Source organism: Platichthys flesus, chromosome 12 (genome assembly GCF_949316205.1).
Source record: "Platichthys flesus chromosome 12, fPlaFle2.1, whole genome shotgun sequence".
Classification (NCBI taxonomy): Eukaryota; Metazoa; Chordata; class Actinopteri; order Pleuronectiformes; family Pleuronectidae; genus Platichthys; species Platichthys flesus.
The window spans coordinates 9,811,626-9,826,269 of record NC_084956.1 but is presented as its reverse complement, the minus strand read 5'-3'; positions in this window follow the sequence as shown (position 1 = coordinate 9,826,269).

The window sequence follows — 14,644 nt, the reverse complement described above, 5'->3', positions numbered from 1 at the left end:
AAACCAATAAACTGTGAACCCGGATGCATCCGTCAGTCAAGCTCATCTTTACTTTAGCGGGCCAGATGACAACAACAGGAGAAGAGAAACACACACACACACACAGCAGCAGCAGCAGAATGGGAGCGCACTGATTGGCTCTCATCAGTTAGGCATTACGAAAAGCACCTGTCATCCTTGAGGCTTCTCAAGACCGCACGGAGGGGCCCTGCCAGGGGGGCCAATGGTTCCTCGTGCACGATGAACTCAAACACTTCACCCTCATTGTCAAGTTGGCCTCTTTGGCATGATTCATGTCTGTCACCAATAATATATACAGCAAATAAGCCAATTTAAAGAGCTGCTGGCTGGACAGAGTCACAAGAAGTTCCTTGGAAATTTTAAGTTTTATAAACATTGGTCAATAACATGTTGCGCTATATGCATGCTTGTATATATATGAATATAAATATAAGAAAAGATAAGGCAGGGTTTTTCTTCTTTCTAAGATTTAGCCTGAGACCCTTTAAAAAAAAGGTACAAGCAAGTACATGGAGAAGTAGAATTTATGCATTCATATTTATGGTGGAGTTTTAGTGCAATATTAGGGGGAGGACATTGGAGATTTCAAGAATAAAGTTATTAAAGTTAAATATTATAAATATAAAGACGTCATTTAAGGAAATACATTTTTAACAAAAAAGAAAAAAAGAAATTCTAGGAAATAAATGGCAAAGTGAAAGCGTGCTTGATGAAACCTCCACTCTTTGTAGATCCAAAATCCTGATTATTATGATTGCTTTCTCAATATTATAACATTTTCGTTGTAATATCACGACGTCAACGCCACAGCATTAACACTGTATTCTCTTTATTTGGTAATATTATGACTTTCTTCTCATAATATCAAAACTTTCTTCTCATGATACGTTACTTTATTCCTGAAATCTAATGTTTTTCTCCTTTAAGTGACCCTAACACTTAATAATCTAATCTTAAAACAGCTAAATCAGTTACATTTGTCAATTTAAAGACAATTTGCTTTTACTTAAGTACAGCTTTGAATGCAGGACAATTACTTCTGTTTTGTTTTATTATTTAGGTTTGATGTACTTCTTTATTACCTTTGAACAGAATGAATGCTTCAAGAGGGTAAACACCTACAAATCAATATATAATTATTACCCTTTGTGTAAACATCCATGATCCAAGACTTTGTAAAGCCCGGCGGTGCCACACGAGCACAGTATTGTTCAGAGACGAGGAATGGTGGTGGTCTAACAGTGACATCCTGTCATCAGCCTGCATGGGAGCCTGTCATCAGCCTCATCATGTGGCTGTCATAGTTGATGCTGGTGAGGGGAGAGGCCAACCCTGCTGTGTCAATCAACAAGCCCTCATTAGAAGCGGCTTTAATTAGTGGCTGCACGGGTGCAGTATTGTTCCCAACACCGCCTTCGTTAACTCTGTTAATCCCAAATGGATTCGGGTTGGGAAGAGACTGCAGTATTTAATGGTACAGTGGTATTGTGTGAGGTGGCTTAATGTGTTGCTTGGTTAAAAATATGTATTTTCTATGTTATTTATACCTGAAATAAATACGTTTGTCTTAAATGGATATAAAAGTGTCCGGGAAGCTGCAACTCTATGTTTATCATCCTGGTCCATGGACGAAAGGCTTTAAAAAATTACAGATTTGTGAAAATGGCCTCGTGAAAATAAATCATCTTCCCATGCGAAGATTATTTCAGGGTAGCAGGGGAGCCGGAGAGTTCAAACTCAGTCTCTTATGATCCCGATCCTGACAGAACGATGATTATGAGGTTATTTTCACTGTCGGCGGGTGAGACCATCCAGGCGACAAGTACACGACTTTGTGATGTTTGTAATGAGTGAGCATTGATTGACTCAACACAGCCTAAAGAGGTTTCAACCATGTTCAAGCTCAAAGGATGCTCGGGCTCTGGGTGCATCCTGTACTGTAGCATGGTTCGCAATTAGAATAATGAGCAGTCGGAGAGCTGTCTGGAGAAATGCAATTGCTGCGTTTCTCAACCCAGGCCTCATCTGCCAACTATATGCTATTATACCGTTCCCATCCCTGTTAGATCAGTCACCAGTGCAGAGCAATTTCCCTTCAGGAGCTAAATTACCGTTTTGAATGGCCATTGTGCGACACATTGTGTAATTAAGCACTAAATATGCCTCGCTACCTGATTATGTCACCCTCCAAAAGAGCTGAGGAGCTGCGGGGCGAGAAATAGTGTTGCTGTGTTTGTGTGGACACATCAAGCGGTGGGGAGGGGATTCAGTGCTGGGGAGGAAGTGTGCTGGGGCATTACAAAAGGCCAAAATGGGTAAAATGGGGTAGCACTGACCTGCGTGCCCCTTTCCAGCTGAGAGAGGGTCTTCAGCCTGACAGAGGTGCGGCCTGGAGGGACGGTGGGAGGGGGGGGGGGGGTTGTTTGAGTCCCCACTGTTTCGGTAAAACTGTTCAACAAGAGCATCCAGCCTTCTGCAGCCCAGGCAGGACATAGGAAGAAGAGGAGCCGGGGCAAAGGGGAGAATGAAAAGAGGGAGGCCACAATCCACCAACCCCCACCACCTCTGACTGCCCCCCCCCCTCCCACTCAACCCACACACGCACACGCACACTCACACACACGCACACACCCCCCGATGCCTCTATCTCCTCCCCTACCCAACACCCAGTCACTGTCAGGCCAAACACATGATGAATTGCCCTGTCAACAGAATTCATTCAGGGACCAATTAATTCAACAGAAATGAACTAGAGCCATCAGTCGCTGAAAAACTCAGTGCAAAGAGAGCAAAGTAGCCCCACTTCAGAAAACGAGGAAGCGAGGGAGGGAACACGGGAGAGAGGGGTGAGAGCGCAGCGGAGACGAGAGGGCAGGCAAAAGAGAGAGGGAGAAAGAAAGGATGAGGGAGAGAGAGGGAGAGCGTGGTGGAAGTTAGTCTGACAGAAATTGGTCATTTAATGCTTTAGCGCACTGGAGACAGCCCCTGTCATAGACGAAGGCATGGCAGGGGCTCCCCTGGTATTTTATTTATTAATTATCCTATGCAGCGAGGGGCCTTTAACTGTCTCAGTCCAGCCCCATCAGCCCGACTCCCTGTCATTTTCTCTCCACAAACAGATCCTTTAACACCGTGCTCCAGGTTAATGGAGACAAAGCCAATATCCAGCCAACCTTGCCTTCTCCCCCAAATACAGTATTCATCTGTATCTTATCCAGGTAATTATGTCTCAGACGATCTCCTGAATATGTCGTTGGGATGCTAATAAACCACTTTAGAGCCGGCATGCAGAACATGCCTGACCTTTTCAACTCACTGCTTCCAAAGGAGGGCAGCAATTATTTACACCTTATTGGGAACTGCATGTCACTGGGAATAAAAAACACTCCCAAATAATTTAATGATGGCTGCATCTATTATTCAACGGAATGAAATACCCAAACAAGCCTGTGCTTAGTTCCTCATTATTACCTGATATGTAACATGATATGAAGTGAAATCTTTGTTGATGAAATAAATACTTTGCCTGCATCTGTCAAATATTTTAAATCTCCATCTAGGTTTTCTTAACACTGTTGATGAAAAAGCAGCAGAACTGCGCTTTGCCAGGAGCTGTTTTGTCGCTGTTGACAAATTAGCGTTGTGAAGGACGATATCAACACTAGCTAATTAAGGTGTTGTGTGATTTTGGGCTCCAGATCAAGAATCTGCTGATTCATCCCACGGGTGATTATGATGTCCATATGGTCAACGTACAGCGAGCCACTCTGGGGAAACACTATCGGCCCGCAGCGGCGCCGGCTTTGCCAAAAGTTTGATCTTGTCTTTTGTGGCGGTGTTGGGTGGTGTTCGTCAAGGTCCTGAATTATTAACGGCATCTTTTCTTTAAGCCCGGGATCCTCTAGTGGAAAACACGGGATGAGGGGCAGCTGGGAGGCTGCCTGTGACTGGCCGCCACTCCTCCCTGACATCAGGAAGTGAAATTCGATGCTGTTTCCACTCTTCAGCGATGAGCTTGTGCACCTTGGATGCCCTCTTCTTCATCTCACTTGGTTTTCAAGAAATCATCACATGCTGTACTGCATAAAGGTGATTTAATTATGAGAGGTCTTTGCGGTTTCGGTGTTAAATACTGGTGTGCATTCACAGAACTACAACCACAACTATTTAATTAAAACTACAACTATTCCTTATTCAAAACATTCGTGTCCTGTGGTCAAATGATGAGTAATTACTCCATGGACTCGTAAACTCACTTCTTTTACTCTCTCTCCTTCTCCATTGGTTCTCACTGTAGAGCTAAGCACGGTGAAATTACACCTAATAGACAACTGTGGCATACAAGCCGAGTGAACCTGACAAATGGAACAGAAAAGCTAACAGAGAAGAAAGAGGTGCTTAGGCCAACTGTCACAGGTAAAGTGCTTTCCTGATTTCTGTTTACTCACCACGCTTGAAACTTGACTTGTTTTCCCTGCAGCTTACTGAAGAGATTCTGTCTGTGAGTCAGCCTGTTGTCAGCGCGTCTCGCCAGCAAAAACACACATTTAGCGTGGAACTCGGAGGGCGGAGATAGTTGCAGAGTTCAGCTTTTGATCGGATAATAAGATTGGTCAACTGAAGAAAGTTTTCACTTTGCATGTTTGGGTTAGCTGAAGAAGCCGTCATGTTTTATGTGTGAGGATTTCTTGATTCGGTGGACTGCTTATTTACAGCCACTGCAGCACTAGCAAAACCCTACTCCTGCAGAACCTGACAAGGGGGGAAAAAGACCCATATTCTCTATTTATATACAGTATAAGGAATTAAGGGAGTAAAGGACGGGGGGGGGGACCTACAGAACGAAACTGCATATGAACGCTGTAGAATATAATTAATTAAATGAGACTAATTAGGAACATGAGAGCAGGTGCCAGGCTATGAGCTGACAGGGAAGACAGCGAGACAACATGCCAGCACAAAAAAAAAGAAAAGCACAGTCACACATACACACTCAAGTGCACACCCAGACACACACACACACACACACACGTTTAGGCACACAAACACACAGCTGCGGTTATGAGGGTGTATCGTGACAGGCATGGGGACAAAACAACTTTCTGCGTTTTGTCATGTGAAACCCCGCAGGAATACTCATGACAGGAAGCAGAGACCCAGCCGCCATGGGGGTCTCTTGCCTTTGTCTCACACACATTCTCTTTATTATTTTGTTCTGCAATGGTGGAAGGAAGTTAGCACACGCCGAGGACTCCTCTCCCCTAATTATTTCAGCACTTGCTCCAGACTGCAAGCTGCGTAAATTCATAGACTTCTTTTTTCTTTTCTTTTTTCTTTTCTCATCTCAGACCCCTTTAAATGCTCTTCACTCTACAGCTGCTTCAACAGGGGACTTTTTTAACCCGACCTTTAATTTGATAAAGCAGAAATTGATTGGGAAAAGTTGAATGCTCTCAGCTCAAAAGAATTACATACCATCCAATTATTTGTTCGCTCAAAATGAATGTACACACACACACACACACACACACATACATACATAGATGGTATCCATAAAGGAGAACAATTACAATGAATGAAGTTTAATCAAATATCACAGGGAAATGAATACTCAACAAAACTTGGCAAAACTGTAATTTTGTGTGATTGTGTGACTTGATACCATCATTTTATTTGGTATTTTGCTATTCAAATATTTCTGAAACAAAACATATTTGTATATTAAATGTTTTTGTTTGATTTTGAAGTGCTAAATAAGCTTTGTAGAGCTAACTTTCTAATTACTAATCGAGAAAATAATCTGGATACAAGTATGTTGTTGTTCATTGTGGTTGTAGAGTAAAGGGAATCTGATCAGATTCTAGTTAATACTAATCAGAAAATTGACAAACAGGACTATTCAGCACTGCAATGCCTGAATTCTTCACAACTGTTCCTCTGTTCAACTGTTCAGAGAGAGGTAAAATGCTGACTCTTGACAATGAGGTTTCTTGTTTTTTGTCAGAAGAGACTCAGTGTGCTGTTTGTAATTCCTCAGACACAGACACGACTTATTCTCAGGTTTACAAACTGTTAGAGCTCTAACTTCTAATGTACTAAATCACCAGATTGTCTAAAATGTAGATTGGGTACAGACAGGGTTAGGGTTAGAGGTTAGGGTTACAGACAAACATGGCATGTGATGACAGTTATGAAGCTCCAGCATCTCTGGAAGTCTGGGGATTTTAATAAAATTTCCCAGTGGGGCTGTATATGAGATCACAAATATCATGTCAATTTTACATCATGTCAGAATAGCAACTTTTCCTGCCAGGTCCCTAGAAAAATATCTGGAAGATATCCATCTGTGTGAAAATACAACTAGAAATCCAGACAATTCATATTTTCAATTTGATGATTCTGACATGCGGTGAAACTTGAACTGGAAGAATACAAATATCTCAGGATGAAAAAAAAGAGGTGTCTGACCTGAACAATTTCCTGCTGCATTCTTAATATGTATATGACAAACTACAGAAAAATGTCTCTGGATGTTTTCTGGATACTAGAAGTGGAAGTGCCAGTGGTGGATGAAGTTTCATGTTGCAGCAAAATAACCTCACCTCACCCCCATCCCTTCCAATCATGAAAGAACTCAAAAGGTGTTTATCCAGTCTGAGCTACTCTTAAAAAACATGGCGGCCTCCATATAGAGGACCCGCTCCCTTTTTAAATATAAGGGGCTTATTCCAGGGTAAAGAAAACAATTATATATAAATATATTCAATTCCTGCCAATTGAACCTTTAAACACTGAAGCTTTATAGACTTTTAATTGGAAAGAAATTATTTCTGACACTTAGCAAAAATATTTTTCGTGCAAAAGTAGTGGCTGGACATGAAGAATTTGATAAAACCTCAGACTTTTCCAAACACCAAGCATTTATACCCAACTTTTCTCCTAGAGAACACAACAGAGCAGCACTTAAGGGGTCTACGTGGTCCTGCAGCCAAGACTCTGCGAAGCGGACAGCTCAATATCTCGCCCTAGTGTGGCTTGTCAATGCAACACCAAACTCAAGACAGAGAGAGATGGGGGGTTGGTGCGGGGAAGGCTTTTTTAATTATCTGGGGTTGGGTCGGACTGTGCATCATCATTAGAGAGTCTAAATAGCAGTGGTCACTGACTCAGGTAGTGGTAAACGGCACAATTAACAAGCTGAGGAGGGAGAACTGTATTCAATTTGAAAGCCTTCTCTCCTAATCCATCTCCAGTGATCAGCAGTGCTGCTGAGCTACGCCCTTTTACATTCAATTACATTAATCAGGTTATTACCCAGCAAAAGTCAACATTTTAATCAAGAACTGGCAAAGTAGGGCAGGACATTGCACCTAGACAGGGCTAAGTGACAGTCAGAGGAGAGGAGTGATGATGTTCTACTGAAGTTTAATCTCACCGAAAAAAATGGCAAGCCGTGGAAGGCTTTTCAACTGTTGGTGTGAAATGTTTTGTAATTGATCAGGTTTTAAAATACTCCCCTCTTGTAAGAATACTCCAGAATGTATTTGTCGTCGTGTCCGTATTTATACAAGTCTGAATTCATCTCATTGTTCAGTGGGAAGTTCATGAACGTGTCAAGAATTCAGGCCCTTTTTTTATTTTTTTTTATTTTATTCCTCGAGGCTGCAAATCCTCTTGGATTTAATCCGCGCAGGAGTGTTGTTAGCACAGCAGGTGTGTAAGAAATGTAGAAACACAGCTGCAGGGTTCACGTCCCAGTAACTATCCTGATAGTCTCCAAATCCTCTGACGCCGTCTTCTTATGGAAACTCTGGAAATACACATTGTCCATAACAAGCTTTTATTCATGTACGGAGGGAAACGACTTGTCTAAATGTATGTAGAGCTTTCCACTGTGCTCAGGTGGGGGATTATTTCATTCACAGCAGAAATAAAAAGCCAATCTAAATGAATATGTGCTTACTTCACAACCAGTCCAAGTTGACTTTGCTGACTGATTGCTGACTGCACACACCGAGTGAATCTAATTTAGTGAAACCTCTGGCTAAGCAGTAGTTTCTTGCCCATTTTCTCCCACTAACAGGGAAGAAATCAATTCTCTGGCATCTATGACATTCAGGAGATGCTTGTCTTTTTTCTTAGTTGTCTTTTTTTCCCCTTTATTTCCACACTTCTTTTTGCATTTTGGCTTGTTAGGAGCTGTGTGATGGCTGACCCTGGGCATTTGGCTCTGATTAATGGGGGGAAATTCTTGTTGTGCAGCCCATAATGAGAGAAGACAGAGGTGAGAACAGCTCAATAGCAGAGATAACCACTCTTTGATCCAAACGGTCATGCAGAACCTTTACTCTGCTGCATCGTCAAAAAGTGGACTGTCGAGCTCCTCACTTTTAACCCCCCCCCCCCTCATAAACTTTGAAACAGACGAGGACGCTCTTGGTCTACATCCAGCCTTTATCGTTTGAAAACTGTGTTTTTAAACTAAAATAATCTCCGTTCACATAGCGTTCTTGGCTCTGCATCCGTTTTAATCCTCGTCCATACTAATGTGCTCAAAACACTTATCACGTGACCACTCACACACCGGGCATGAGCACTTGGCCCAAATAATAACTTGTGTAAAACAGGGTCAACAACAAGGTCAAGTTATTTCTTTCCAGTTTGCGTTTCACACTGGTAGGAGAGTCTAAAGCCAGTTCTTTTCTTCTGATTCATGGTCATGTGCTAGAAGCCTTGCAAATCAACAACGACTAAGTCCTGAACAAATAGACCTGACTTATACGAAAACGAAAATCAGCTTTTCCAAACTTCTGCGTTTCAGCGGCTCACAAATTTCGAAGTAGTATCCGAAGCAGAGTTAATGCATTTTCAAAAGAAAACGTAATGGTATGGACGTAGCCTAAGAAAAATTTGTTTGTTTTATAGGCAAGGCAAGTTTATTTATATAGCATATTTCAGACAAATAGCAATTGGTGTTTTAGATAAAGATACAAGATGACAGAGACAAATACCTGAAATACAGTAGATTTAAAAACTTTTTGGATAATGTTTAATAAATTATAACGTAAAACTAAACCTAATCGATCTGAAGCTGGTCTTTTTGTTAATAATATACTTTGCAAATGACGCCGAACTGTCCGGCCTGCAAGCTCATTGTTTCCAGATCACAGCCTGCAGACTGTTGAGTTATAATAATTGACTCCTTTCTCTCAGTTACATAAAAGTAGGGGTGCCGTGATACAGCATCTTCGCACATTTCCAAAATATTACATATAAGTGCCATTTCTGAGTCGCCGCTAACAAGACCCATCTCAACTTAAGATGTCTCGTTAAATTGAGACCTTGTTCCCCAGTGGACTCAAATGTAAAACATATCTCTACCCTTGACAAGCAGTGTTAATCCATTTAGTGTAACGAACTAACATGTCCCTAATTAAAATATGCCTTTTAATGATACATACTGACATCGTGGAAAACACTGTCACGCTTCCCTCCTTTGATACAGGAATATGCTAATTGCATCTGTAACACTGGTGTTCAAATCCCAAGGCTACCTCCACATCCTGGGGGGGTCTGTGCATGTGTTGGGGCTCTGGATCCCCGTTCCAAAAAAATAGAGAGAGACCCCTTTTGTCTGAGATTGTTTTGACCAGAAGAACATGTTAAGAGAGCTCTCGGGGACTGACACTGTTGATTTGCTTTCATTTTCAGACGTTCAGTTTAACATTCAGGAACCACGGCCTCACCCTACACACTCCTCCAGTCCACCCCCTCACCTATAGGGGACGGAGGGCAGACAGAGAGCATCGAGCTTCTCCGCCGTCCCGTGGCAGCTCATTTAAAACAAATCAGGCTGATTGCCGAGTTCCTGCGCTCACACAAGGCCCAGGTGATAGAGCAATTAAAGCCCCCTAATTCTCCAGCTCACAAAGGGCCAGTAGGTAATTAACTATATATAATGAAATCCTTTTGTTACCCTCAACGCTTAATTTTTGTTTGATCCTGATGTGCAGGGCCGTTTGCGTGATGGGCAGCACAGGGGACAGGTTCATGTGGGTGGGGTCTGCAGCCCTCTGTGGCAGGAACCCTGGATGAGAGCGGGGCTATAGTTAATAGGCTCACTCTGGACAGATGAGGTCCATTAGGAGGTTAATTTAAAAATGAATAGAGGACATATAGAGTGAGAGAGAAGGAGATGGCGACAGGACAGAGACCACACAGTCCTTGGAAAGAGCAATATGTAGCCTCCCGTATTTATTCTACAGTAAAGCAATTGCTGCTAATTAAGCAGGTGATAATTAAACAGCCGCAGATCCGAACACCCATTTAAACAGACTTTCACAAATGACCAAATGAAAACAAGGAAGCCTCCTCCAGACCCGAGCACAACTGAACCCTATCACTTCCCATCCATGAGGCCATTTCTTAAACATTGAGGCATTGTTCAGATGCATGGACTGCAGCCCCTGCCTCCCAATTTCCATTCCTTTGCCCCCCTTGCAGAAAGGCTGAATCTGATCCGGGCCCATTGGTGTGTGGATAATGAAGGGGTTACCAGGAGCTGGGAGAGGCCCAGTAATTCCCCGCACCAGGGGACTGGGTTTTTGGGTGGGGTTTGGATGAGTACCCCTGCTCTGTGATGCATGCACTCATGTGAGCTTGTGACAGCCTCTACCCAAATCCAAGGCCAGACATAGGCGCTGCATGTATTATATACACGTACAGTACAGGACCTGGACTCAAGGACTTTATTACTGCAGAAATGCTAGTCTCCATACAACCGGAGCTCATGCTGTATACATAAGTATTGGCATTACTCTGATCTTCTGTATATATCATTTCTCTTGTATATATCATTGACATGTATTTCAGTTGGTGTCTGGTAGTGTGCATGGATTCATCCCTGCCTGATGTCTCAACAACTGAGAACAACACAATCATGCAATTCAAATGAAAGTCTCCTTTATGTGTCGCGCTGAGTTCATCATCCAGTTTTTTTCCGTCGACGTGGGAGTAGCCCAGCTCAATCTGAGGTCACGGAAATTAGCATATCATCTGGCAAAATGGTTAGCCAATGAGTGGGCGTCTCCCTGAGGGGGGTCACCTTAAACATCAGTATCAAGGCATCGAGAGAGCTCTGCGTACTCCAGGGTTAAGTATCTCCACTTCATTACGGTAAAGATGTGAGCAACTGCCCAACCCGCCGACGCTGTCAATAGAGATTGGGTCCTGGCTCTATCCAGCCTGGCTCGCCCTCTCTCAGGACCCGGCATGAGCCTCAATCCATCATCCAAATACTCCTGGCCCAAATCATTGCCGATCATTATAGTAACAGAGAGAGTGCCGATGATTGGCCGTGATTGTTAGATCACAGGGATCTGAGGGGTGATCCATCACACCGGGTGGCACGCTTACACCTCTGTGTGATGGGGTTCACCTCCCGGGTCAGGGCCAGGTCAGCCAGGAGAGAGCCCCTCCACAGAGAATACCTCCAACAGTCCCAGTTACCCACCAAAGGCTCACAAAGTGCAAGGTAAGCAAAATCATTTCCCGTTTGTCTCGTCTTGCTGCGTTAGCAATCATTGACAATATGTAGTTTTCAATGCGATTCAGATATTAACAAATGGAGCAAATCCTCAGACTAACTGGATCCTCTATCATCAGTTGTGCGACACTCACTGCTTCGCAAGGCAAGAGGAGCCACTGACCCCATCCAACTTGTTTCTCAGAACTGGTGCAACACAGCTCAGTGTAACCGGAGGCTATGTGTTGTCATCCAAATGAGATAAGTTTATTTTCCCGAGGCCAGCATTTGTTTCATCAGCCTGTGGGGTCGCAGACCACACTAGGAAGCAGTGGGGAGTCTTTCTCAGCACCTGCAGCTCTAGCGAGGTGGCCCGCTAGCGAGGAAAGGCTTTGGCGGCTGCCCAAGTATCTGCCTGTGCCTTCTGTGCAAACGCACCAGCCTTAGGAAACCAGGAGGCAGCAATATTGTGGAACAAATGTCCTCTAATCTCAGCCTGCTGGTCCGGGGTCCTGGGTGGGGCCTCCTCGTTGCCCAGTCCAAACACTTTGCCTATTCGCTCTTAAAGCCTGCGATCACACAGGATGGTGTAACTAGTTACTTTTAATGGGACACGCCTACAGAGGTGTGGCAGCAGCAGGAAGATCCACCGGCTCCACCCGCTTGGCATATTTTATAGAGACCAGCAGCATTACAGTGCCAAAGAAATACATAACAGGTAATGAATGTATTAAAGAGCAGTTATACAATTCCCTTATCAACATGATATAAAAAGAGAGATGTAGGCTATTGTTCTATTGGAATTCAATCTCTCCAAATGCCTTAAAACCAAGAATGTAATTATATTCAATTGGGCCACTGGATTCTTTTTTTTTTTTGACGATATGATGTAATTAATCATCCAAAAAGTTGTGTAGATGTACTAAATTGAGTCTTGCTGCGGAGCTCATTTAAAGATTGTCTCTGTCCAACCCTAACCCGACCCTATAATAGCTCATTGTCACTGTTTATAAATAAAGTGATTTATGACTCACTTGCTGTGGTTTTTGTTCACTACATTTTTTACTTATAGAATCGACACAGCTGTCAGTTATTCTGGCTTTTGAAATCCACGTTCGTGTCTTGTAGATTTTCAAACTTTGGATTTATCCCTCGGAAAAAGTTCAATTCCAGTTCATTCAGTCAGTGAACAAGACCTGTCATCTGTAGCCTGGCACACGGGAAGTTGCCCTGTGAAGTGTGTTATTGCGAAATAATATTTGAAATTATTTTCCTGATCACTGGCTTATCTCTTGGAATTCTTCCACCTGCACTGAAGACCTGTGCAATCTGAACAAAACAAACAGAAACGCGTTCATCTGCAGTGACTGAAATTTATTTTTACTGTTCCAAAAACTGACTTTCCATTTTTCATAATCAGCTGTAATAGATAACAATTAAACCTTTGAGTGCATGAAAAGAGAAAGAGTTCTTATACTTTCAGATTCAGTATTTTCTTTTATTATTCGTTGCATCGCTGGGAGAAGATAAAGAGAAGGAGAAAAAACTGAAATGGTCAAAGGGGCAGGAAAAGATCAGAGATCATAATTTTCAGCTAATATACAGTGCGTGTGCATGTGTGCGAGCATGTGTGTGTGTTTACTTAAAATGAGCAGTGGACTGGGGGCGGGGGGAGAGTGTATCTATGGCAACGGTCTGGTCCCCAGCTGTCACGGTGAAGAAGAAGATGGGTGCCATGAGCAAGGAGACCACTTAACCTCAGCTGCTCCTCAGCTTAGGGGAGTCAAGATGCTGCTGAAACCTGCACAGAACCTCACTTAATATGTAGACAATAACCCCCCCGCACCAGACAAGAGATGACTTCAAACCAGCCAGTGGAAAGAAAAAAATAAACGGAGCTCCGCAGAGCCTTCATAGACGTGGGGCTCAGTATGAGAAGCTCCAATACAGCAGATGGAATGTTTTAGGGGTAAGAGGGAGAGAGAGAGGAGGGGGGGCACTGGCAAAAGCTAATTAGATGTGGTTTAACTGGAGAATTGCTTTAATTGTTAACTGTTAGCTTCTGATAGAGGGATGCCATTCTGCAGCAGATTTTAACTCTGATGTAACCATCTGCTAGAGTTGCATCAAGCTACACAGAATGAATACAAAACAAAGCGGTGGAGAGCGGCGAGCATTAGTATCTGTTATCTCTAATTTTTTTAAAGAGTGAATAAACTTCATGCTGTTGCTCCCCAGAAATTCACACAGAGATTAATGATTTGCCACAGAAATAATGACGAAATGTTTATAGCGTTTCTGTGACTTTCTCCTAGTATAAAAGATAGCAACTTAAAACATTTAAGAAAACAGATCACATATTCTTATAAAAAAATAAATTTCTAGATGAACTCTATTGGCTTTTTTGCTTTTGACATTAATAATTGTAACTAAGACAAAATATAAATATTTTTTGTGTTCTCTTTGTTTTTTACTCTTCCGTATATTTTCAACATTATTAAAACACAGTGGACTCAGGAGAAAAATGTCATACACTAATAAAATCCCATTATACATAACGACACCAAGTCAAGACATCATTTTCAAGAGATATAATAGGACCAAAAAATGTTTATGTCATATTTGCTTGAAATATGTCTTTCATCAACTATCAGCTCAAGAAATCATCATTTCCACCAAGGAGGTTATGTTTTCACCCCTGTCCGGTTCTTTGTTTTTAAGCAAAATTACACAAAATCTCCTGGACAGTTTACCAAGAAACTAGGTGGAAGGATGTGGTGTGGGTCAGGGAACAAATCGTTCAATTCAGGTGTGGATCCGGATTGAGGACCGGATCCAGAAGTGTTTTTATCACTTTCTGTAACCTCACAAGACAGGGAGTTCTTTTTTATTATTGTTCATTTATTTATCTATTTTGTAACTGATTTCCCTGATTCCAATAATGATATTATTTTTTAAACAGGCACATTTGGAGGATTGATATCATGAGTGTGTGAAATTGGGCCCAGCTTGATTGGACTGTTGGGTCTTGGGGGAGTATTGCTCTCTACTGAGGGATGTTCGTTTGGGATTTTTTCAAAATTCCTGAGACACAAAGAC